The sequence below is a fragment of the Nicotiana sylvestris genome, chromosome 4 (genome assembly GCF_000393655.2).
Source record: "Nicotiana sylvestris chromosome 4, ASM39365v2, whole genome shotgun sequence".
Lineage (NCBI taxonomy): Eukaryota > Viridiplantae > Streptophyta > Magnoliopsida > Solanales > Solanaceae > Nicotiana > Nicotiana sylvestris.
The window spans coordinates 132,454,512-132,481,035 of NC_091060.1; the positions used below are offsets into that span (position 1 = coordinate 132,454,512).

General features: G+C 37.0%; 1 non-coding gene across 1 annotated transcript; it reads left to right on the top strand.

Moving 5' to 3' along the window:
- The first annotated feature begins 17,149 nt into the window (after positions 1-17,149).
- On the top strand, positions 17,150-17,257 carry LOC138890930 (small nucleolar RNA R71). The gene has a single exon (XR_011407293.1). It is a non-coding gene; the product is annotated as a small nucleolar RNA R71 (small nucleolar RNA).
- Positions 17,258-26,524: the final 9,267 nt, after the last annotated feature.

Consider the following 26,524-nt stretch of genomic DNA (forward strand, 5'->3'; position numbering starts at 1 on the left):
ATATATATATATATATTAAAAGAAATAAGACAGAAACTTTTTTTTTCTATTTTTCCTTTGCTTAAAACAAACTAATAAAACATTTTATTTTTTTTCATTTTCTCAAAATTTCGGCAGAGTTTTGACAGTATTTGGGCATTGGGTTTTTTTTTCAAAAATAAACAATCAATTCCCTAACCGCTATTTTTTTTTCAATTTCAAAATATTATTCATGATATTCAAAAGTCAGTCAACACATAAGTCATAAGTCCGAATCAAATAAATACGCAAGTAGCAGCAAGTAAGATGCATCAGGATGGTCATTTTCATTTTTTGGTACACCTGTCCTAGACAGACCCAACCCCTGTGTTGAGCCTCCAAAGTAAAATGCACGTGATGCAAACAAACGTTCCTACTAGGGATCCGGCATGAAGCTGAGTTATTCTAAGTGAAAAAACCTGAGGCATATTGTTCTAGCCCTGGCTTACCCAAGTGGACAGCTTGAGCCGAAATGGGGGCAACGTACCGGGAGCACGAAAGTCTGTCCGGCCTAGTTACTTGTCCCAACTTCGTCTTATTTGGTATGACTTTTAACAGAAAGGTGGGCCACGCGCACGTGTACACCATAAATTCAGAAGACTCAGAAAGATAAGGGTTTCGTAGCAGTTTTATATACACAATTCAGATAATATTAAAGCGGTAAAAGCATCATTTAGCGCATTAGGCATATATCATGTAAAAATCATATAATAAATAAAGCCAACTATAACAGTTATTTTAAGCTCGAATTCTTGAACCCTGAACCAGTGGTTCTGGGTTCGTTCCCCAGCAGAGTCGCCAGAGCTGTCGCACCTCCTTTTTCCGTCCCCGCGTGGGGTGGAGGGGAGTTTTTCCAATTAAAGGACAATCGAAACGGAATTTGTTTATTTATTTCAGAGTCGCCACTTAAGAGATTTAGGGTGTCCCAAGTCACCAATTTTAATCCCGAATCGAGGAAAAGAATGACTCCATATTACAGTCTGCGCACCAGAAATCCGGATAAGGAATTCTGTTAACCCGGGAGAAGGTGTTAGGCATTCCCGAGTTCCGTGGTTCTAGCACGGTCGCTCAACTGTTATATTCGGCTTGATTATCTGATTTTATACAAATATGAACTTATGTGCAAAATTTTATCTTTTTACCGATTTCTTACTTATTGTTATTATTTTACGAGAATTGCAACGTCGTGGAAACATATCTCGAACCACGTTACATCAATGCACCCGTAGTTGTTTGGCACATTTCGATTTCGTTGAGATTTGGATTTGGGTCACATAAATGTGCACCCGAGTTTAAGGAGATAACATTATTAAATACGCGCCTAAAGCGACTAGCGCAGGGTTATTTTGAGAAAAGGCCGTGAAGTTCGCTAAGCGGCCGATCCCGAGTTCTAAGTAATTAACACATACATTTGTGAGGGCCCCGCAATCTATATATTTTACTAGGCGAGGCTCATCTCATTTATTTTAAATGGACAAATCCTAAAGCGACTACATCTTTTCTATTAAAATTAGTCTCTAAAATAAATAAAAAAAATCCTAATTAATTACGAGCTTTTTTTTTAAAGAAAGCATGGCATACTAATTGCTATATTAATACAAATATTGATGAACAAGAATTTTACTAAAAAAATTCGAAATTATAAATAAAATAAAAATTCGACAACTAATATTCAAAAGAATCAAATATAGTTAGATTGAAGCTCGCATTGTTATATATAAAAAAACTATTGGAATTAATTATTCACGATTTCCCAAGCATAGCATTGATAATAAATAGAACCTAAGTGCTGGCCAGACAATTAAGTAATTAATCACGCAATTGAAGAAACAACCATATATTGGTGAGTTATAATCAAGGTTAAGTCAACGTTAAAAAATAATATTAATGGCCAAATCAAAACCCCAGAACTATGGGTTTTTAGCCACTCATGATAGTATCAAACAATTTTGATAAGTGTTGGATAATTGAAAATACTAAGAAAAGATGAAGAAAACTGAGATCTCCTTGCTCTGGAATGTTTCTCGTGTGTAATTTCTCTTCAAAGTAGCGTTTCCCTCTAAAAATAAGCTTAGTCTTGCTTTTATACGCGTTGGGTAGGTCTAGGACCGAAATAACCTTGTCCCGGGCAAACTTGGATAACTTTTAGTCACCAGCGTCCACCCCAACGCCCCACGCTGGCCCTAGTGCTGGCTTATTAAACTTTCTACCTATGGTGCCACAAGTGACGTGGAGTGCTACTTGTAGCGCTGAAAATCAAAATTTTCCTTTTTCGTCCGTTTTGGCTCTAATCTCACCCCTTTTGACCCCAATTGCTTCCGGATGATCCTTACACATAAAAACACCCGAATTAATAAAATTCAATACATTTTACATACACGAGTAAAACATGAGGCGATATTCATATAAATATATATACTTTAAGCTGATTATCAACACCCCACACTTAGACTCTTGCTCGCCCTCGAGCAATGGGACTAACAACTCTATCCCAACTACATACAAATCTCAACTATAGAGGAGCACTTCATTTTTTAATCATACACTCTACCCTTGAGTATGATCGATACTGGCAAGCAAGCATGAACATACAAAATTCAAATTCTTCCCGTTTTAAACATGCCCAAGTAAACATTCCAATTTAATCAATTCAAACAACCTATCCGTAACCACCAAACCTTAAAAGCCTACTCGTGACCACTAAGCACTCTCAACTCGCGCACTTATCCAACAAGAGAAGTTTACAACATTACCAATCATTCATGAGATCATGTGCCCTCAACAACAAATGAAAGAGTGAATATAAAATAGTCTACACATTCAAATATACTTTTGAATATAAATTAAGGATATCATACAATTGACCAAAATTCGCTCACTCTCACAAAGAATTCATATGCATCCCGTGGACGTACCATAAGCTTGCTCGTAGTGTACATCTCTACTAATCGAAGCTAGCCAAATCAAGGATCAATTAGGACTTTAAGGTTGTAATGTAGGCTAAGGGACGAGTATGATACATTTAGGAATAGTGACTAACCTTCCTAAATATTTTAATACACTACACTCAAAAATCGAGCAAATATTCTTCTCAACCAATACACTTGCCCCAAACCATATACAACATAACCCTTATTTTCATTAAGTGCTTCTATACTCCCACTCACAAATTAGTAAGATTAGGAGGTGTGTATTTTTATACGTTATTTGACTTTCATTTTTTTCTTGTAGTTTTTCTTTTTCTTTTTCTTGTTTTCTTTCTACATACACTCCATACATTAAAGTTCATCGGCTAGTGACCTTTTTCCAATTTTAGTGTACCAACGAGCCCTTTCATGGTTCCAGTCAAAAGCGACTCCCCAATCTCTCACATTACTTCTTTTAGCGACTAAGTACTTTAGGAGGTAAAGGATCAACAATCTCAAATTAAGAACAAAATAGGGGTACTACTTGTAATGTGGGTGCCAAAATTTGTCTATAGGCTCAAAGGGGATAGCAATAGAAAATTTTATCTTCAAGTGACAAGCACATCTATGGTCTAGCAATAAACGCCTACGTCATCTCCTAGATTAGCACAACTTAATAATTTCGCTTCGATTGACACACAAGGCAAGTTTTAGACTACACATGATAGCATAGAGAATCACAATTCCTCACACACACACATTGCACATGACTCAATCAAGATGGTTCTGTTCAACTCTCAAGTCAAGCAAGTACATATAATTGAGAACTTTAAGCATTAATGCACTATTTGGCATACAAGTCTAACAATTGAGAAAAGACATCACAAAATAGGCTATTTACTTTACTTAGACGTCACAATTCAAGCCATTGCACGGGAAGGTAGAATGTATGTCATAGCATAATGTGCCAGCACCAAACATGTCACTAGGCATCTCAAAGCAACTTAGTTTCTTCCTAACCTACTCAAAAAAAAATTAAAGTACATGGTTCGAGCTACACCCTTGGAAAAGAAGGGATACTACATAACTATCCTAAAAAAAGAAAAATCTTTTTGGTGTTTTTAATCAGACTTTATCCCTCAAGAAAATTGTCCAAAAGCTCCATCATCGGGAAAAGTCCGAACTTTTGCTGATTTTTTTTTCTGATTGCCTTTTTGCAATTTGTTTTCGTTATTTTCTTTCTAAAACAAACTAAACTAAAAACTAGACTAAGTAAAACTAATAAAATAAACAATTTGATATAATTTATACAAAGTACATCGCATGTAGTAGTCCGCCCACCCCACACTTAAAATATGCATAATCCCGATGCATGTAAGAATGTAAAACAAAGTAGGGTGAAAAAAACTCCCTGTCGGTCGAGGCCCTCCTCCTCAGCACGCCTGCCATCCATAGCTCCGGGAACATCATTATCAGGTCCTAGAGGAACTAAAGCCATGTGCCCTGTGACATCATCACCAACCTTATTCTCCGTGTCTGAACCATTGATAGTGTTTGCATTCTCCGACGAGTGAACGGGGCTGCCAGGCACAATTCCCAACATCACTTTGCCTTGACAAATCATTGCGTAAATACATATGCTCCTCGTCGGTCACACCCATCCTGCTCATGAGTACATTTAAAGAGTTATAGAGGTACTTGTTGAAGTTCTTGTCTATTTAGTTTTGTGCTTCCTGAGTGAGCTTAGATGTAGTCTCCAACAAGGATGTGATGTCTAATAGCCCTTTAGGAGCCTCCAACACCTCATCATACCCTGGGTACTCCGGCACCTCCCGGGAGAGCATATATTGCGTGAGCAAGTTGCCAAAGAAAAACCTATTAATCTGCCGCCAAGTCGTGTGCAGGCCATTACTCCCAACATGATCTCACACACATTAATTGGTCTCCCAGTCATCAAAAAGAATATTACACAAACTCAAACTCGAGTGCATTCGCTTTTATGTTCAACTGGCATGAGTCTGACATGCACACAATTCTGCCACACTTTGGTGGTTGTCATGACCCAAAATCCCTCCGAAGGAGTCGTGATGACACCTAATCTCTAAGACTAGGTAAGCCTAGCATTAACAAAAATAACGTCAATATTTACTAACATCAAACAATTTTGAAATAGAAATCTCTAAACGGTTTACAATTCCAAAACCGGTAGTACAAGTCATAAGCCTTTGTAGGAGTAGTTATACATAATGAATACATCACTGTTCTAGAACAAAAGAAAATAATCGAAATAAATACAATAGAAGGCGACTTCGGTTGCCTGCGAATGCCCAACAAATATACCTTGAAGTCTTTAGCCACACCGAGTATGAGTCTCAAAACCAATCTGATCTGAAGTACTTGGTTCTGCATAAAAAGATGTGTAGAAGTGTAGTATGAGCACACCACAATGGTGCCCAGTAAGTATCAAGACTTATCTCAGTGGAATAGTGACGAGGAATAGTCAAGACAGCTACAAGTCTAATAAGTTGAACAGGATATGACATACAACTAGCAGGATAAAGATAACAAAGTAACGCCAATAGCAGAAAGAAATCAAATTACAAAGAGCAGAGACGATAAGGGGAAAACACGGATGGTAACGAAAAGTAACCAAGTAAATTAACACCAACGTAGCTGGGATATAGACAATTAGAAATGTGCTCAAATAAGGAAAGCAATGTTAACTCAACCAATCGCAACATTCTTATTGCACAATTCCGACCATCCCAATCCTCGAAGTCTCATATCACAATCACAACTTCCAAACCTTTAACACACATGGCACCTTGTGGCCACATATTTCCTTTTCACTTTGCATGTCAAAGATCCACGTGCTACTCAGTACATAATATCTATGAAAAACTCTAATTAAGATGTTCAAGAAGTTCCATCTATATATCATAAAGTAAATTTACAGTTTCTAGAACAAATAGGAAAACCGACGAGAAAAGATGAAGTTATTCTTAGAAATCATTTGAGTGAAGAAAATAACATTTTTTCAAATAGAAATCCAACATCGGATAAGCTATCGCCTTTAATATAGGCTTCATTAAATTAAAACTTAACAGAAATTCCTTTTTAAGAAAAATATAACCTCAAATAGGTTAAGGAGATTTAGTTGAGAAACCGGTTGAAATAAAATATAACAATTATTAGAAATAGTAGATACTAAAATATACAGCGAGTTCTAACTTAAAGGCACACAAGGAAGCATGATATTAATTCCTTCATTTTAAATCACGATATTACGAACGACTCAACAAGGCAGGAGGAAATTACTCAACGTAGTAACTTTACTTTGAAAATTAACTCACCAGAATAATAGTATTAGGAAAAGAACTCAAGAAATGACGGCAAGTCAATAAGTCAATGACAATAACTCGATCCTCAAAACTTAGTGAAAAATAGAAATACAAATTATCAAAGTCTTGCACGAAGGAACTAAAGTCAATACAGTAAAATATGGGATACCAAAATATAAGTTATGTTGTGGTGTGCATCCTGATCCCACCATATAATATATATTCACCCTTATTCATCCTCAATATATCACCCTTATTCCTTCTGTTGCGGCGGAATTCAGATTGCAAAGTCAGAGGCCTCCCCTCATGATTGGGTAAAATAAATGACGATAAGTTTATTTCACCCAAGCGTGAGGGGAGGCCTCTAACTCTGCAATCTGAATTCTGCCGCAACAGGAGGAATAAGGGTGATATATTGAGGAGGAATAAGGGTGAATTGATATTATATGGTGGGATCGGGTTGCGCGACTGTCACGACCCAAACCGATGGGCCGCGATGGACACCCAGTACCTTACTCAACCGAGTACCAACATAACATATCTTTTCATGTCATACTATCATAAATAACTTAGCCGGAGAGGCTGTCGTGAAATAGGTAGAATACAACAGGTAATGCCAATTTATACATAAGACATATAGGCGTCTAAGACCAGAATAACCACTTGAACACTGAACATAGGCCGACAAGGCCATACAATATTTTACGTACATGACATCTGTCTACAAGCCTCTAAGAATACATAATTTTCATAAAGGTCGGGACAGAGTCCCGGCATACCAAATAATACACATCTAACTCATACTAACCAAACAAGCAACTCCGAAGCAAATGGAGCGCACTACCATCTTCCGTTGAGCTGATAGCCTAGTTGGAGGGCTCTCGACCTATCTATCGGGACTTGCGGGCATGAAACGCAGCGTCCCCAGGCAAAAAAGGACGTTAGTATGAATAATGTACTGAGTGTGTAAGGCGCATAAATAAGTACATAACAGACATGGATGAAATATAGAGTAAATGACTCCACCTATAAGTTTGAATAACTTTGTAAATCATGAAATAATTATAGTATCATGCATACGCGTATGAATGTCATGTCGTGCATAGGTACATGTTTCATAACATCATCAGCCTCTGAGGGCATCCCATCATATCATCTTGGCCACAGTGGGCAAAATCATCAATGTATACCAGCTGATCAGGTGATGGTGCGTATATAATACCATGACCTTTACCATATCTCATATACATATATATATATATACATATATATACGCGTATATAACGCCATCTGGCCACAGGTCAATGTACATGATTGCAATGCATGAAAAGTAGGTTAATAAAGATTTTCGGAATGTCATAAGACCATTCTGCCTTTGAGTAATATCATAAAGTAAACTCTTTTCAATTTTCGTATTTTTCTGAGACCCATGGACAGATGATGGAATAATATGACACATGGAAATTCAAGAACATAGATATCTCTAATACTTCTATGAATAGATTCATTTATGGAATTTGTACATTTGCTCGTTTCGTTTGTGTCATATAGATCATGCCAAAAGAAAGAAGGGATAGCCTTAACATACCTGAAGTGGGGAAAAATTCGTATGATGTTCTTGAAAAAAGTTGCATCGTACTCTTTTAGAATCGCAAAACTTTACGTTGCTACAATTACAAAAATTTTTGTTGGATTGTTGAAGATTTACGTTGCTACAGTCCTAACCTATGTTACTTAATGTATAAAATCAGATTTGGAGTGTATTTTGAGGAGGGAAAGTTGAAGAGTTATCAAAATGATCACATTCTTTAACCTTGATCAAAGTCATGTTTTGGAAATTCTTGAAATGGAATTGAATGCAAGAAAATGCTCACGTTCTTCCACTTTCATTAAAGTCTTGTTTTGAAAAGTCTTGGAATGGAATTGAATATAAGAAAATGCTCACGTTCTCTTTTGATTGTGAGGTCTTTGGTATATTAGGAATGAGGTTTTGGAATGATTGTAGTATTGTTTTGGTTTTTGAAAGATCTTTGAAAATTAAAGTGATTTGGGTAACACATCCTTTTGCCACCTATCAACAGTGACTAAGAGTCATCTCTTTATGAAGTGGCATGCTGCCACGTGGGGATGGGGGTGGGAAATTTAATCTGTATCTACTTATTTGTTAATTAGGTAATGTCCCGTTATTCGATAATTAATTAATTATCCGCGTAATTAAAAGTTGTCTCAAATTACTTAAAATTCTACTTATTTTTAATATACTTTATATATCATACTACCATGGTTATATGGTACCTTGTATGGCACTAGTCCATAAATATCGAGTATTTTAGCTCGGGCCGTATTTTATGCAACATGTCAATCTTGGACAAAATTTATTTTCTTTGACTTACTCCCCCTTTCACCTTCACAAATTTACTAATCACTTGTGAAATAGCATAATCTTTATAATCTCTAAATAATCTTTTGCTTGGACTGATATTAATTACGTTGTTCACCTTTACCTTTCTTACCTTAAAATCTTGCATCTTATCTTTTATCTCTTGCATCAACGTATACCAGCTGATCAGGTGGTGGTGCGTATATAACGCCATGACCTTTTTCATATCCCATATACATATATATAGATACATATATATGCATATATAATACCATCTGGTCACGGGTCAATGTACATGAATGCAATGCATGAAAAGTACGTTAATAAAAATTTTCGGAATGTCATAAGACCATTTTGCCTTGTGAGTAATATCATAAAGTAAACTCTTTTCAATTTTCGTATTTTTCTGAGACCCATGAACAGATGATAGAATAATATGATACATGGAAATTCAAGAACATATATATCTCTAATACTTCTATGAATAGAGTCATTTATGGAATTTGTGCATTTGTTCGTTTCGTTTGTATCGTATAGACCATGCCAAAAGAAAGAAGGGATAGCCTTAACATACTTGGAGTGGGGAAAAATGCGTATGATGTTCTTGGAAAAAGTTGCACCGTATTCCTTTAGAATCACAAAACTGTACGTTGCTACAATTCCAAAAATTTTCGTTGGATAGTTGAAGATTTACGTTGCTACAGCCCTAACCCACGTTACTTAATGTATAAAATCTGATTTGGAGTGTCTTTTGAGAAAGGAAAGTGAAGAGTTATCAAAATTCTCACATTCTTCAACCTTGATTAAAGTCTTGTTTTGGAAATTCTTGGAATGGAATTGAACGCAAGAAAATGCTCACGTTCTTCCACCTTCATTAAAGTCTTGTTTTGAAAATTCTTGGAGTGGTATTGAATGTAAGAAAATGCTCACGTTCTCTTCTGATTGTGAAGTCTTTGGTATATTAGGAATGAGGTTTTGGAATGATTGTAGTATTGTTTTGGTTTTGAAAGATCTCTAAAAATTAAAGTGATTTGGGTAACACATCCTTTTGCCACCTATCAATAGTGATTAAGAGTCATCTCTTTATGAAGTGGCATGCTGCCACGTGGGGATGGGGGTGGGAAATTTAATCTGTATTCACTTATTAGTTAATTAGGTAATGTCCCGTTACCCGATAATTAATTAATTAAAAGTTATCTCAAATTACTTAAAATGCTACTTATTTTTAATATACATTATACATCATACTACCATGGTCATATTGTACTTTGTATGATACTAGTCCATAAATATCGAGTATTTTAGCTCGGGCCGTATTTTATCCAACATGTCAAACTTGGACAAAATTTATTTTCTTTGACTTGCTCCCCCTTTCACCTTCACGAATTTTCTAATCACTTGTGAAATAGCATAATCCTTATAATTTCCAAATAATCTTTTTACTTGAACTGATGTCAATTACCTTACGACAAATTCAATGTACCATACTACAGGGTGTAATATCGTCGTAACTTAATACTGCGAAGCGAAGCATCACCGTAATGTAATTTTGCTGGGTGCAACACTGTTGTAACTTAATACTACAAAGCGTAACATCATCATAATGTAATACTGCAAGGCGTAACATCATCGTAATATAATACTGCAGGACGTAACATCATCGTAATATTGTTGGGTGTAATAGCGCCACAACATATCTTGTATTTTGGTATCCCCCTGTTTTACTGTATTGACTTTAGTTCCTTCTTTCAAGACTTTGATAATTTTTATTTCTGGTTTTCACTGAGTTTTGAAGATCGAGTTATTGTCATTGACTTATTAACTTGCCGTCATTTCCTGAGTTCTTTTCCTAATACTATTATTCTGGTGAATTTATTTTCAAAGTAAACTTACTACGATGAGTCATTTCCTCCTGCCATACTGAGTAGTTCGTAATATCGTGATTTAGATTGAAGGAATTAATATCATGCTTCCTTGTGTGTCTTTAAGTTAGAACTTGTTGTATATTTTAGTATCTACTATTTCTAATAATTGTTATGTTTTATTTCTGCTGGTTTCTCAACTAAATTTCCTTAACCTGTCAAAGGTTATATTTTTCTTACAAAAGGAATTTTTGTTAAGTTTTAATTTAATGAATCCTATATTAAAGGCGATAGCTTATCCGATGTTGTATTTATATTTGAAAAATGTTATTTTCTTCACTCAAATAATTTCTAAAAGTAACTTCATCTTTTCTCACTCGTTTTCTATTTGGTCTAGAAACTGTAAATTTACTTTATGATATATAAAAGGAACTTCTTGAACATCTTAATTAGCATTTGTCACAGATATTATGTACTGAGTAGCACGGGATCTTTGACGTGCAAACTGAAAGGGAAATATGTGGGCACAAGGTTTCATGTGTGTTAAAGGTTAGGAAGTTGTGATTTTTATATGAGGCTTCGAGGATTGGGATGGTCAGAATTGTGTACAAGGAATGATGCGATTGGTTGAGTTAACATCGTTTTCCTTATTCGAGCACATTTTTACTTGTTTGTATCCTAGCTATGTTGGTGTTAATTTACTTGGTTACTTTTCGGTACCATCTGTGTTTTCCCTTTATCGTCTCTACTGTTTGTAATTTGATTTCTTCCTGCTAGCGTTACTTTGCTATCTTTATCTTATTAGTTTATTATCATATCATGTTTAACTTATTAGACTAGTAGGTGTCTTGAATATTTCTCGTCACTACTCCACCGACGTTAGTCTTGATACTTACTGGGCACTGCTGTGGTGTGCTCATACTACACTTCTGTACATTTTTATATAAATCCAGGTATTTGATCGTCAGTGACTGTGCGGATCGTTGCCGTGGAGACTCAAGGTAAACCTGCTGCTGCGTTCGCAGGCCTCGAAGTCACCTTCTATTGTACTTATTTCTATTGTTTCCTTTTGTTCTGGAATAGTGATGTATTCATCTTGTATAACTACTCCTAGAAAGGCTTATGACTTGTGCTACCAGTTTTGGAAATTATAAATTGTTCAGAGATATCCAATTCGAAGTTAGTGAATATTATCGTCATTTATGTTAATGTTAGGCTTACCTAGGTTCTAGAGACTAGGTGCCATCACGACCCCTTAGGAGGGATTTTGGGTCATGATAGATCATGGCTAAGTGAATTCACCTCAATGCAAGCAAGTGACATATGGTACTTTAATTTCCACAACTACTACAACTACACTAAATTAGCTAACTCTACAACATTCTACAACATACATTATATAGGATACATGGTATGAGCAACATGTGTGCATTGAAACCACGCTCCAAAGCATGTAAAATAATCCCCACACACCCCACACCCCACACTTAGCCCAATATTATATACAACTATACTCGGTTACTCAGACTTCACCGGTGCACAAAATATCCATTCAAACATTTTAACAAGCACCTTGTGGGCATGAGGTGTATGCATTCTAGTTTTACAATGGTGGAACATGGTGGCCCTCCCAAATTTCAACGAAGTAAAGAGAATTATAGTTTACTATTCCGTATACAATACAACCACAAATAATTTTGGCCAATAACTGGACCACCCACTAAAGAACAATTCTTAAGAAGCAAATTAAGTGCAAAATTTGGGGATTAGGGCAATTTGGGAGATGGGATGTTAATTATTTATCTACCTATTAAAATAACAACAACAACAAGAAGAAGAAAACATACATGTGGAATTTAGGATGAGAGCAAGAGGGGAGCTTGAGAAAATTGAGAGAGAGAGAGGAGTGAAGAAGCTCAGCAGAGAGTTGAGCGTGAGAGAGATAGAGCTAGTGTGTTTGGGTATTTTGGGAGAGGATTGTTTTTGAGTTATGTTTTAATTTATGTTGGGGTGGGTATGGGTATTTGAGTGGGTTGTAATGTGAGAGAATATGGGTAGATGGGTTAGTTTTATGGGTGGGTTAATCAAATACAAAATCAAACAAAACGAAAACTAAAAAAAATTAAAGCATACCTGGCCACCCCTAGCCTAGCGCCCATGCTAGGCCTGATGCTAGGGAGTTTTAACACTTTGTAACTGGTGCCCTAGGCAGCGCGGGGCGGTGGACTGGGCGTTGTTTCGATAATTTTCTATTTTTTAATATAACATCCTCATCCCCACACTATTCTACCTATAATTTCTATGCCTACAAAGAAAATGCAAACTCTAGTATACTCTAACCAAAAAAAGTAAGCTATGAAAGCAATAAAAATTGGGTTGCCTCCCAACATGCACCTGATTTAATGTTGCGGCACGACGTAGGGCCTCGCTTACTCATTAGCGAGTACTACTTTGTTCTTATTACGATTAATTATTCCTCCCCAATAGTTCTTGACTCTGTGCCCATTCACTAAAATTTTTATTTCACCATTTAAAGCGCGCAACTCAATTGCACCATAAGGAGTAACTCTCACTACCTCAAATAGGCCTGGCCATCTCTATTTTAACTTCTCAGGAAACAACTTAAGCCTAGAATTGAACAATAATACCTGTGGACCTGGTTCGAAGTGACGTGGCTTGATATGCTTGTCATTCCATCTTTTCATTTTCTGTTTGTAAAGCTTAGCATTTTCATAAGAGTGCAGCCTGAGCTCATCTAACTCATTCAATTGCAAGAGTCTCTTCTCAATCGCGGCTTCAAGGTCCATATTCAACTTTTAAATGGCCCAGTACGCTATGTGTTCAAGTTCAACATACAACTGTGTGCCTTCTAATAAACAAGCTTATACAACGATGCCCCAATTGGTCCTATTTCTTCCTATTCACACTTACTGTCTTCTCTAAGATTTGCTTTATTTCAATGTTAGACACCTCAACTTGTCCAGTTTTTTGAGGATGATATGCTGTAGCAACTCTATGGCGGACTCCAAGCACAACTGCTAGTCACAAACACAATAGAACCATGGCATCATTTGTTGGAAATGTGATCGCCTTTACCCATTTTGATACGTAGTCAACTGCTAGCAAAATGTATTTGTTTCCTTTGGACAAGGGGAATGGTCCCATAAAATCTATCCCCCACACATCAAAAATCTTGACCTCTAGGATGTTATTCAAAGGTATCTCATGCTTCTTTGTGATTGTTCCTGTTCTCTGACACTGGTCACATACTTTTTAACAAATGCATGGGCATAATTGAATAATGTTGGCAAAAAAACATATTGTAATACCTTTGCAGTTGTTCTATCGCCTCCATGATGGCCCCTATAAGGTGATGCATGATAATCATACAACAATATTCCTGCAACAACAAAATCCAGCGCATCAATCTAGCCTTAGATTCTTTTTTAGTAAATAGATACCTGATTGCTGCATGATCGGTATGGACTATGACTTTTGTTCCCACCAAGTATGCCCGAAATTTCTCAAAGGCCCACACAGCGGCTAACAATTCCTTTTTAGTGGTGATGTAATTCAGTTGTGCATCATCAAGAGTCTTACTCGCATAATAAATGGAATAAAATACCTTGTCCTTCCTCTGGCCTAGCACTGCCCCAATTGTATGGTCATTTGCATCACACATAACTTCAAATGGTAAGGACCAATTCAGTGTCGCAATAATGGGGGCAACCACTAACTTCGTTTTGAGCTCTTTAAATGCCGTCATGCAATCGTCGTTACAATTGAAAGTTACATCCTTTTCAGGCAACTTGCACAAAGGAGTAGCAATTTTTGAAAAATCCTTAATAAAACGCCGAAAAACCCCAACATGTCGCAAGAAACTTCGGACACCCCTCATAGAAATGGGTGGAGGTAATTTTTCAACCGCCTCCACCTTTGCCTTATCAAATTCAATGCCGCTTCTAGACACTCTGTGACCCAACACGATGCCTTCCTGCACCATAAAATGACACTTTTTCCAATTGAACACTAGTTTTGTTTCTTCACAATGGGCTAAAACCTTGCTTAAGTTCTTCAAACAGCCATCATAAGAATACCCAAAGGCTGAAAAATTGTCCATAAAGACTTCTATAAATGTTTCCACCATATCGGTGAAAAAAACCATCATGCATCTCTGGAAAGTGGCTGGAGCATTACAAAGAACAAACGACATACGCTTGAATGCGAAAGTTCCATAAGGACAAGTGAAAGTAGTCTTCTCCTGATCCTCTAGGCATATGACAATCTGGTTGTACCCCAATTAACTATCAAGAAAGCAATAATATTCATGCCCACCAATCTGTCCAACATTTAGTCAGTGAATGGAAGTGGGAAGTGGTCCTTGCGGGTTTCTTTGTTGAGCCTTCCGTAATCATACTCTCCACCCTGTCACTGTGAGAGTAGGAATTAGCTCATTTTTCTCATTCTCTACCACAATTATCCCTTCCTTTTTAGGCACACATTGCACTGGGCTTACCCAATTGCTGTTAGAGATAGGAAAGATGGCATCGAGCCACTTAATTACTTCCTTTTTCACGACTTCTTTCATAATGAGATTTAATCTCCTTTGCTGCTCAACATTGGGTCGATGTCCATCTACCAGAAAGATTTTATGCATGCAAAACGATCGATTGATTCCCTTGATGTCAGCAATTATCCATCCAATAGCCTTTTTGTGCTCGCGAAGTACTCTAAGAAATTTTTCTTCTTGTATATTAGTCAAGCTAGATGAGATAATCACTGTCAATGTCTCAGAGTTCCCCAAATAAGCATAGCATAGATGCGCTTGAAGGGGCTTTAGTTCTAGCTTTGGAGCTTCTTTAATAGATGGCTTAGGAGGGGTCAAAGTGAGAGGACTCCAACTCCTCAAATCTCCCAAACCCATGGACATAACTGCAAAACATATCAAGTACTTGCTAAATTTCTCCTATCATTTCATCTTCATTGTCTTCTTCATCCCCAATCAAAGCTCGTTTATAAGGATCTATGAGGCTCATATAAGGCACCAATGACGTAGCATCACTTTCCACTATAGAAATCTGGATAACTCTTCATAGTGGGCTGGAAATATGAGTGATCTATACACATTGAATACCTCCACTCGATCACCTACTCTCATCGTCATCTTTCCTTCGCATACATCAATAATATCTCAGCCCGTGGCTAAGAATGGACGCCCCAAAATAAATGGGACTTTTTTATTATGCTCGTAGTCCAAGATAATAAAATTAGTTGGGAATATGAAAGCACCCACTTGAACTAACACATCTTCAATCACTCCTTCAGGATGAGCAAGGGAATGAACAACCAACTCTAATATTACCGTTGTTGGCGCGGCTCACTCAAACCCAACTGCCTGAACACAAATATCAGCATCAAATTGATGCTCGCTCCAAGATCACATAATGCTCACCCGATTGTATGCTTACCCATCAAGATTTGGATAGTGAAGCTATCCGGATCCTTTAATTTTCGGATCCTTCAATTTCTGAGTGCCACAGTCTCGAACTCAGTCAACCTCCTTTTATTTCGGATCCTTCAATATCCGGATCCTTGATGTATTTTGCATATATGGGTACTTGTTGCAGGATGTCTACTAATGGAATATTAATTTTCACCTGCTTCAAGATATCAAGAAACGTTTTATACGCGGAATTATCCTTCACTTTTTTCAATCTTTGAGGGAATGGAGGTGGTGGCCTTGTAACTAATAGTGGGGGTTGCTAGGCCACCGCTTCTTCAGCTGGCTTGTCTCACTCCTTCGATTTTCTAATTCTGACTCTATGGTGGTTGACTTCTCATTAAAGGTCACTTGTTTTCTATTTTTCGACTGCACTTCTTCTAAGTGTCTCCCATTACTCAATGACACAACATTAATAGATGCCTTAGGATTAGCCTTAGTGTCGCTTGGAATAGCTCCAACTGGTTGAGTATTTTGGGCACTAGCAAGTTGTCCCAATTGTCGCTCCAAATTTTGCATTACTGCTGCTTGGGCCTGCTGGTCAACCATTAATTTCTTCATCATTTCCTCAATGTGACTTGTAAAGTTCGCATGTTATTCAGCTTGAGGTGGTCTATATTGTTGTTGAGGTACTTGTGGCCTGTATTGATTCTGAACACCTTGGTTTCCACCCCAAGAGAAGTTTGAGTGGTTCCTCCAATTGGGATTGTAAGTGTCCCCATACTGGTTTTGTTTGGCCCCTATTTGCATTACCAACAAAACAGACAGACTTAGGATTAATTGGGCATAAGTCGCTCGTATGAACCTCTCCATTACTTCACAAAACAATTGAACTTGCTGCACTAGCTGGGCTTGTTACTTGTTAATAACAAAGGTCATCTGATTGACTTGGTTGGTCAATGTGAAAATCTACACTGATAATACCGAGACGACATCTAACTCGACAACACCTACAAATTTTTGCAATGTGTGTATTCCCATTCTCTTTGCCAATCAGGATTGCTTTTGGAGAATTTTTTGAATAACGCATATATCTCATCAAAGCTTTTCTCCAATACTTGACCTCCAGTTACAACATCTACCACAATCTTTGTCTCAAAATATATCCCTTCTATGAAAGTGTGAGCTAACAATTCGTTTATATGATCTTGATGAGGGCAGTCTCTGAGCAGCCCCTTAAACCTCTCCCAAGCTGAGTATAAAGACTCTCTCACTTTTTGTTTGAAGGCGACTATCTCACTTCTGATCTTTGCAGTTTTGCCTGAAGGGAAGAACCTAGCCAAAAATTTGCTTGTCAGATCATTCCATGATGCAATAGAATTAGCTAGTTCTGCCTTCAACCATCGCTTTGCTTTTCCCAATAGAGAACGGAAAAAGTGTGAGCCTCACATTGTCTGGAGTGACTTCGTTACAGATATAAGTATCACTAATCTCCAATAAATTCAGGATATGCTGTTGTGGATCCTCATGCGGAAGACCCATAAACTTCCCATTCACATAAAGTAATTGGATCATGCTTTGTTTCAGCTCAAAATGCCCTATGATTTTGGGGTTCACAATGCTGGAGGTGATATTAGTAATGCTGGGCATCGCCACCTCCTGAACAACCATATGTTGCTCCTCTGCCATGTACACAGGTAATTGAACAAGTGCTTGAAGATTATTTGTGTCCCTGTCTTTCCTCAACCTCCTATGAAATGTTCTCTCATGTTCGGGGTCAAAGCCTTGAAGTCTGTTCTGGCTTCTGACCCTGTGCATTCAATCAAAGTTCCTGCAATCAGAGCAATAATCAAGTAACGTTAGGCTTGACGAAATAAACAATGAAAGAAAAATTTAGAAAATAGCCAATATTCCAGTTCCCGACAACGGTGCCAAAAACTTGTTGCTCCCTAACGTACACACAAGTATACGTGGTAGTAGAAGTAACAAAATAATAAATCGAGTGTCGAACCTACAAAGACTTGTATCAAGTACCCACTAAATTCACCAAGACTGATATTCAGTCGAGCCAATTCGAGTTCAAGAGTGTAATTATACTAAACAATAATTGTAAGTAGTAACTAAATTATCAAGCAGCAAAATAATTGTTGTGTATTCAGTAGAGACAAATATTCCAGTGTTGTGACGCTATTCACCAATCCTATTGTGTTCTAGTTAACTTTTCCTTTCATACAATTCACTCATGGTTGCTAATTAATCGAACAATTGCTCTCATAGCCTTCTCCCGAAGTACTACTCGCCTATTCAAAATAGATTAATGCCTATATTTCTAAGAAATCAATCTATTAAGAACGCATTAAGATTACAATATTTAATTAAGTACGATGACTAGGTATATTCCTATCCTAACAATAAATCCGCGCTGCCTCAGAGTTAAGATCATGCTCTCTTCAATTCTTCTCTAATCTAAACATGTCTTTCTCAAACATATCATAGATAGTAAATATAGCCTAATTGATGGCTAGACAATTAAGCAATTAATCACAGAATTGAAGAAACAATCATATATTGGTGAATTATAATCAAGGTTAAGTCAACGTTAAACAACAATATTCATGGCTAAATTACAACCTCAGAACTATGGGTTTTATCCACTCATGATAGTATCAAATAATTTCATAAGTGTTGGATAATTGAAAAGACTAAGAAAATATGAAGAAAACTGAGATCTCCTCACTCCCAAATGTTTCTCGTGTGTAATTTCTCTTCAAAGTGGTGTCTCCCCTCTAAAATAAGCTTCGTCTTGCTTTTATACGCATTGGGTAGGACTAGGGCCAAAATAACCTTGTCCCGAAAAAATTTTGGATAACTTTCCCGTCACTAGCGTCCAGCCCAGCGCCCCACGCTGGCTCTGGCGCTGACGTTGGCTTATTAAACTTTCTGCCAAGGGCGCCACAGGTGGCGTGGAGCGTTGCCTGTGGCGCTGAAAATCCAAATTTTCTTTTTTCGTTCATTTTGTCTCTAATCTCGCCCCTTTCTCCCCCAATTGCTTCCGGATGATCCCTACACATAAAAACACCCCGAATTAATATATTCAATATATTTTACATGTGAAATACACAACACGAGTAAATATGAGACGATATATATATATATATATATACTTTAAGCTAATATCTGGCATAAAAATTTTATCCCAGGAAACTACAGCCTTCTTTGTAATCACACTAACACCTAACCATATATAGGATCTGCAGAATCTTTCAATTACTTTGAGCACCTTTGCAGGAATTATAAAAAGTTGTGCCCAGGATGCTTGTATACCAAAGATCATGTAAACTAGTTGGACCCTTCCAAAACTAGTTGGCCCCTTCTAGCATAGGATAAATTCCTGGTAGTTCATGAGGTAATCCTTTGTAGTCATTTTGTCTATTAGAGTTGCCACTGTATGTTGTTAAGTTTCTTTATGGACAAAGGAACTCCAAGATATCTGAAGGGTAATTCGCCAATTGTGAAACCAGTTGTATCCTTTGTTCATTTTCTGGTGGAACTCCATCAAAATATACATATGTTTTGCCTATGTTTGCTTGCTTGCAAACTAGAGGCTTAAGAAAACTGCATGAACATTTTGTATATTGCAATCACAAGTGACACATCTCCTCTAGTAAAAAATAATAGATCATCTACAAAACTCAAGTGTATTATCCCTAGTTTGACAAATCTATGGTGGTATTTGAACTCCTTGATAGGCTTGATATCATTCAAACTCCTGCTCAATATTCTATTGCCACTGCAAACAAGAAGGGAGACATTGGGTCATCATGTCTTAGACCCTTAGCAGTATTAAATAATATTGAGAGTTCTCAATTGATTAGGATAGAATAGTTAACAGTCTGTATGCATTCAATTACCCATGCAGTGAATAGCTGACCCAACTCTTTCCTAACATGCCTTAGGTAAGGGCACTCAACAGAATCATATTCTTTCTGTAGATCTATCTTGATCGTACATCTCGGGGAAATACGCTTCCTAGAGTAAGCTTTAACCAATTCATGATCTAAAATAATATTGTCAGTAATCATCTTTCCAAGTATAAAAACTCCTTAGCTTCACTAATAACAGTAGTGATAACAGCATGGAGTCTAGAGGCTAAGATCTTCGATACAAGATTATAAGTACTGTGAAACATGCAATTGGTCTAAACTCCCTCGCACTTTTAGGCTTTATAGTTTTGGGCACTAAGGTGATGAACGTGCAGTTGATAGCTCTATATAATTTTTCAGTAACAAAAAAAATTTCATAACAACTTCTGTAATCTTCCTTTGATACAAGCCATGCCTTCATAAAGAAGAAAGCATTGAACTCATCAATACTAGGGGCTTTATCATCTCCAATAGAACATAAACTATCATATCATAGCAGAATTCTCTGTTACTGTGAGAGATTGGACCCTTCTACATAATCATCTTGTTAATTGCTGTAGGGTATGGGCAGATGATCCTATCAATATATTTTGGAAAAGCTAATAATTTCATATTTGATGTTTTTAGGCTCAGTTAATTTATTTTCTGTAAGAAAAGTAAGCTCTAATATCTGCTTTTTATGATTTCCCTTTTTTATCACAACTGCAAAGTACTTTGTATTTACATCTCCTAATTGTACACACTTTGCTTTGGCCTTTTGCTATAAAGCACTTTATTCTATCAAATTCCATTCTTTTGAGAGATTATATTAGGTATTTTTCTTCCATCAACAATTCATCAGAATATTGAAGATATATTTTCCCCTTAGTTGTAGCAAGACCTGTCTTGACTTTAACTATTTTTTGCTTAATAAACTTGAATTCCTTAGTATTAAGCTTTCTTAGAAATGGCCTAAGGTTTTTCAGTTTTAGCCAGATGTTTTGCATTCTTTTGTTATTCAGCTTATGAGACTACACTAGTTCCACAAAGTTCATAAAGTCTTTATGGTCCATGCCCATACATTAAAGAACTTGAATGGTACTTTCTATGCCATCGATTTATTGTTAAAGTCATTATCATAAAGGAGTGGTCAGTAATATAGGGCATATGATAACAGTACATATATGGCAATATTACATTAACCATTCATAATTTTTAAATATTCTGTCTAGTTTACTTCATATCTCGTTATTTTCTAGCAGCTTATTGGATCATGTATAATATTCTCCTTTTTATGCCAGTTTAGTAAGTCTCAGGTCATGGACGCATTTTGTAAAGTCTTTAACCTCTAATGTATTAATTGAATTCCCATAAAGCGTATCTTGTGGATGCAACACCGAGTTAAAGTCTCCACCAATTAACAATGGTTTAGAAATTTCTTGATCTACATTAATCAGATTATGCCATAAGGTTCTTCTTTGTTTTATAGTATTGTAGCCATAAACTACTTGCAGTCTCTTTAACTGAGCAATGAATAATTTTTGCGTTTGCTCTGATAAGATTAATTGTATAGTAGTTAGGATTCCAAATCAGCCAAATTCTTCCATTAACATCAGTGTTATAATTACGCATTATTTCCCAGCAAGGGGCTATGTAGTTACTAATTCTACCTATATTATGCTTTTTAAATCTAGTTTCAATTATACCTGCCAGCTTTATGTTTTTTGGTTTTCAACTAGTTCTTCAACTCCTTCTGCTTATACCACTTATTTGCACCCGTGACATTCCAGAATAACCAAGTCATTACTTGTTGCAAGTATATCCTTCTGTGTTATGAGGTAGGGGATGATTTACACTGGTTCCCATTTTTGACATCACTGTGCCAAGTTTGCTTGAAGTAGGAGATAGCACAAGAAAATTGCTTAGATTCATATTTGGACTTGCCACTTCTCTGACTCTGCTTATTTGAACTAAGCTTGTTATCTCTGATGGCATTACTTTATGGTTTTGTCCACTCTTCTAGTCCATCATTTGAGTGTATGGCAGGCTTTATTGCTGCAAGGTAGTGTCTTATTTCTGTGGTACTTTTGCCTCATCTTCTACCACCACATGCCCTTTATATCTCCATTCATATGTGACTTTTTTTCTCCCCTTCTTCTTCTAGGTTGTTTAACCTATTTCATTTTAGGACCCTACTGAATAGCAAATGTGTGGACAATAGTCCGACATTGTCATAATATGTTGGCTTCCATTCATACACTAAACTTTGCTGGAACTTCCTACCTCTAGGATCCATAACAGTAATTTCTGTAGGCAGAATATTTGTAACATTAACCTCTATCAGTATCCTTGCATATGATGTCCTTATTTGCTTGGTGGTGCATTCATCAACAAACAATGGTTTTCCTATTGTACTAGCTATTTTACTCAGAGATTCACTTTCCCAGCAACTCATACATAGCTTAGGAAAGACCACCCACAATGGGACCTCTGCTAGTCAAAATCAGGACTCCATCATTTCAATATAATTGGTTTATTGTTGATGGCATATGGACCAACATAAAACATATTGTACATATCCACCATATACTGAAACTTGACAACATAGTACCAATCTTCATAGAGGAATTAGTCTAGATCAACAATGTCTAACCACGGTTGAGCTACATACCTTTTCATTGCGTTATATCTAGGATTGTGCCCAATTATGTAAGCTATTATAGCACAAATCCACATTTCTTCTTATTTCTCAATATCTTGTAGCTCTAGTTGTACCACTAATTGTCCACATCCACTCTTTGGGAAAGAATGTACCTGAGTGCCATACCACGTGTGACTGCACGATTCGAAATAAACAACCCCATGATGTTGGACCTCTCCCTTTAATTCTCATGCCATTTGCAGGTTTTACTATTCCATTAGTTATCACATTGGGGTTCTTATCTTTCTCAGTTACGATGGTATCTTTAGGAGGTTTAGATGGCCTAGATTTGTCTATACGTAAGTTTCTCTCCTTGTAACTTTCCCCATATGTTAGATTGGTCGTGGTACTGATGTTCTCATTAGGGTTACAAACATCTACAATTTCATTGGTTCTCTTAACAGATCTAGTGCTCTCAGTCTTACCGGAGTGGCCAACTGAAAGTGGGGCACTGAGATCCAACTTCTTGCTCACCCAAGTGTCCATCTAAGATGATCCAATTCAATCATTTTTGACTTTGGAGTTGTCATTCCTTTCTCTTGTGCTTGAATCGTTTGTCAAGCCTGGATTCTAGTACTCTTAGAACTTTCGAATGTGACAATGTGCAATTTTGTAGGTCTTTTTCGTCCGCTACCTCATCCTTTTCCCTGGCAGTCGTGCCAGCGTATGTTAGCTAACGTGCGCCCAGAGTATGAGAAGGAAGACGATATGTGACACTTGTTAATCTTATTTTTCAACTAATAGAATTTCTCCATTATAATTTATTTACCAAAAGATCCCATTATAATTTATTTACCAAAAGATCCTCCTGGGAAAAAACAGTCATGTTGACTAAGAGGAGCTTGTTACTTCCTCTTATAAGAAGGACTAAAAGAGTATTGACTAACTGGATACAACTTCTTGATTGGAAAATTGCTATAATTTCTCACGGATCTTTAGGAATCATTCTTTATATTCAAATATAAATCAATGAAAGCAATTAGTGCACATGACTCTTAACTTCCGAAACTTATGGGTTTAATATCTTTCCACAAGACATGTTTTTGCATTTGGCGAATCCAAAGCCCTAGCCATTGCAGACATGTTCCTTGGATTGGAGGAAATTTGGATACGCGAAGAGATCACAAAAATGTCGATCGCACAATTGATTTATTGCATGTAAGTGCCTCATATACACAAAAATCAAAGCTCAACTCATTAATTTTTAATATAAAGTTGGACGTTTATGCAGAATTCTGATTATGGAGAGAACAAAATATATACAAGCTAGTTGGATATTAGAATTGCCATGAGGGTTAGAGCACAAAGACTTGATTAGTATCTTTTGTTCATTGGGGATTTGGGGAGTTATTTATGTGATGGATACTCCTCTTGTCTCTGTGGAGCGTCCTCATGGGCTCAATGACGTCGGCATGGTAGCATGGGTTATGGAAATGTTTACTCCTGAGTTCCCAACCGGAAGGAAAATTCTTGTCATATCAAATGATATAACCTTCAGAAATATAACTTTTGATCCAAGAGAGGATGCATTTTTTCAAGTAATGACTGATGTTGCTTGCATCCAGAAATTTCCTTTTATTTATTTGATAGCAAATTTAGGTGCTCATTTGCTTTGGAGTTAAATGGTCAGATGAGTCGATTCCTGAGTGCGGTTTAGTGTACATGACCCGTGAGGATTGTATTGGGAAAAAACTGAGTTTATATTAAAAATGACGTGGCATGACACGTGGTTTGGTTAAATGGTCAAAGCGCAACAATTGACTAAGAGGCACGGATAGAGACAGCCACGGGAAGAGGAATTTAAATAGGCACGAGACGAAGTGCAGATACGAGTCTCGTACCAATTCAAGTCATTTACAGCCAACGGATTAGAAGGCATTAAAGACAAAGATCTGATGACAGAAAGGAGTCCAAATTCATTATTAAATACCTGATACGTTAGAAAATTGGTATTTAATAGGAATGATTGTATAACGGCTTATTTAATATCATTTATTACTCATAATTATATCATTAAAGCTGAGGCTTCATTCCTTTACCTAGAATTACCTATAAAAGGAAGAAGTATCATCATTTGTAAGGACACGGAATACTATTGGGAACTTATTGAAATACAAAACTATTTGCTGCTTTACCATCATTCTCAAAAATATTTTATTTTCGTCTCTTGATTATCAGTAACCCGAATTTATTTTTAGCTTTGACCAAAGACCCAAATTTTTGGTTAAACAAATTGGTTTCGTTACCGGGAATCTGATAATCTTTTCTTTTAAGCTATATCTTGTCGATTGTCGTCACCATGTCAAACAACAACACCGATAATAACAGTAATAACACATTGGGAAACCATGAAAATCAATTTCATCAAAATCAAGATGACATGGTTCCCTCCCCTCCAGATTCACCACGTCAATCTCGTGAAGGCACTCCTGTTACTGAATCCCGTGCTGATCAACAAGAACAATCTGAACACTTTGAAGGAGTAACAACTGAAGCTTTACACAAGCTAATTGATGCACAGGTCGGCAAATCTCTTCAGGCACTTGTTAGTCGATTGCCTGCTGCACCACCCACACCAACTCCTAATAATAATACATTGGAGAATCCCCGTTCTGGTCTTGATAATTCTGGAAATGGAGCAACCCCCAGTGAACCACAGGAAGGGGGACCAGGTAATTCAAATAATTCATATTTGCAAAATTTAGTACTAACCTTGCAGAAACAGATTAAGGAACAAAATGAGCGTATTGAACAAATCCCTGGAGTTCCGCCTGTAATAAAAGGAGTAGACATGGACAAATACTCACAACAACCATGGAAGCCTAGTGCTGCTCCCCTTCCAATTCCGAAAAAGTTCAAAATGCCTGACATCCCGAAATATGATGGTACTACAGACCCACGTGACCACGTGACTGCATTTACAACCGGCGTAAAAGGCAACGACTTGACCAAACAAGAAATTGAATCAGTATTGGTCAAGAAATTTGGAGAAACACTCACCAAGGGTGCATTAACCTGGTATTCTCTTTTATCTGAAAATTCTATTAATTCTTTTGCTGAGCTTGCAGATTCTTTTATTAAAGCACATTCGGGAGCACAAAAGGTTGAGAAAAGGATGGAAGATATTTTCAAAATCAAACAAGGGGATTCGGAGTTGCTTAGAAACTTCGTTGATAGATTCCAGCGTGAAAGAATGACTCTACCTCGTGTGCCTGACAATTGGGCTGCAATAGCCTTTGCAAGTAATTTAAATGACAAAAATTCTGAAGCCACGAGACGACTCAAAGAAAGCCTTCGAGAATTTCCTGCAACCACGTGGAATGATTTTTACAATAGGTATAGTACGAAGCTGCGAATTGAAGAAGATACCGTACCTAAGTTTCATCATGAAGAAAGGGGTGGTCCCCGAAGATCAGAAACCGAAAAAAGATCAGGTAAAAACAGGTACGATCCATATATGGGACCTGCAGGAAAAGACCCACGGTCGAAACAAGATAGCCAGCAATATGATCAAAAATCGAGGAACAGGGACTCTGGCTCTTCTTCAAAGTTCAGGAATGATCGGAACAGACAAGAATCACGAGATGATGACAGAAGTTTAAAGGCACGATTCGGCGGATATAATTTTAATGTCTCTACCTCCGAGCTCGTAGCTGTTTTAAGAAGCATGGGAGATAAGGTACGGTGGCCAAAAGAGATGCGATCAAATCCAAGTAGATGCAATCCAGATCATTGGTATGAATTCCACAATGATCACGGGCACAAAACTTTTGAATGTAGATTTTTGCAGAGTGAAGTAGATCATCTATTGAAGCAAGGATACCTCACTGAGTTATTTAGCGAGAAAGGAAAACAAGCTTATATGAAAAACAGGCAAGAGCCACCGCAACCTCCTTCACCCAAGAGGACAGTGAATGTCATAAGCGGGGGAGAAGATATTCATGGCATAACCTACACAGCCTCCAACAAGGTTT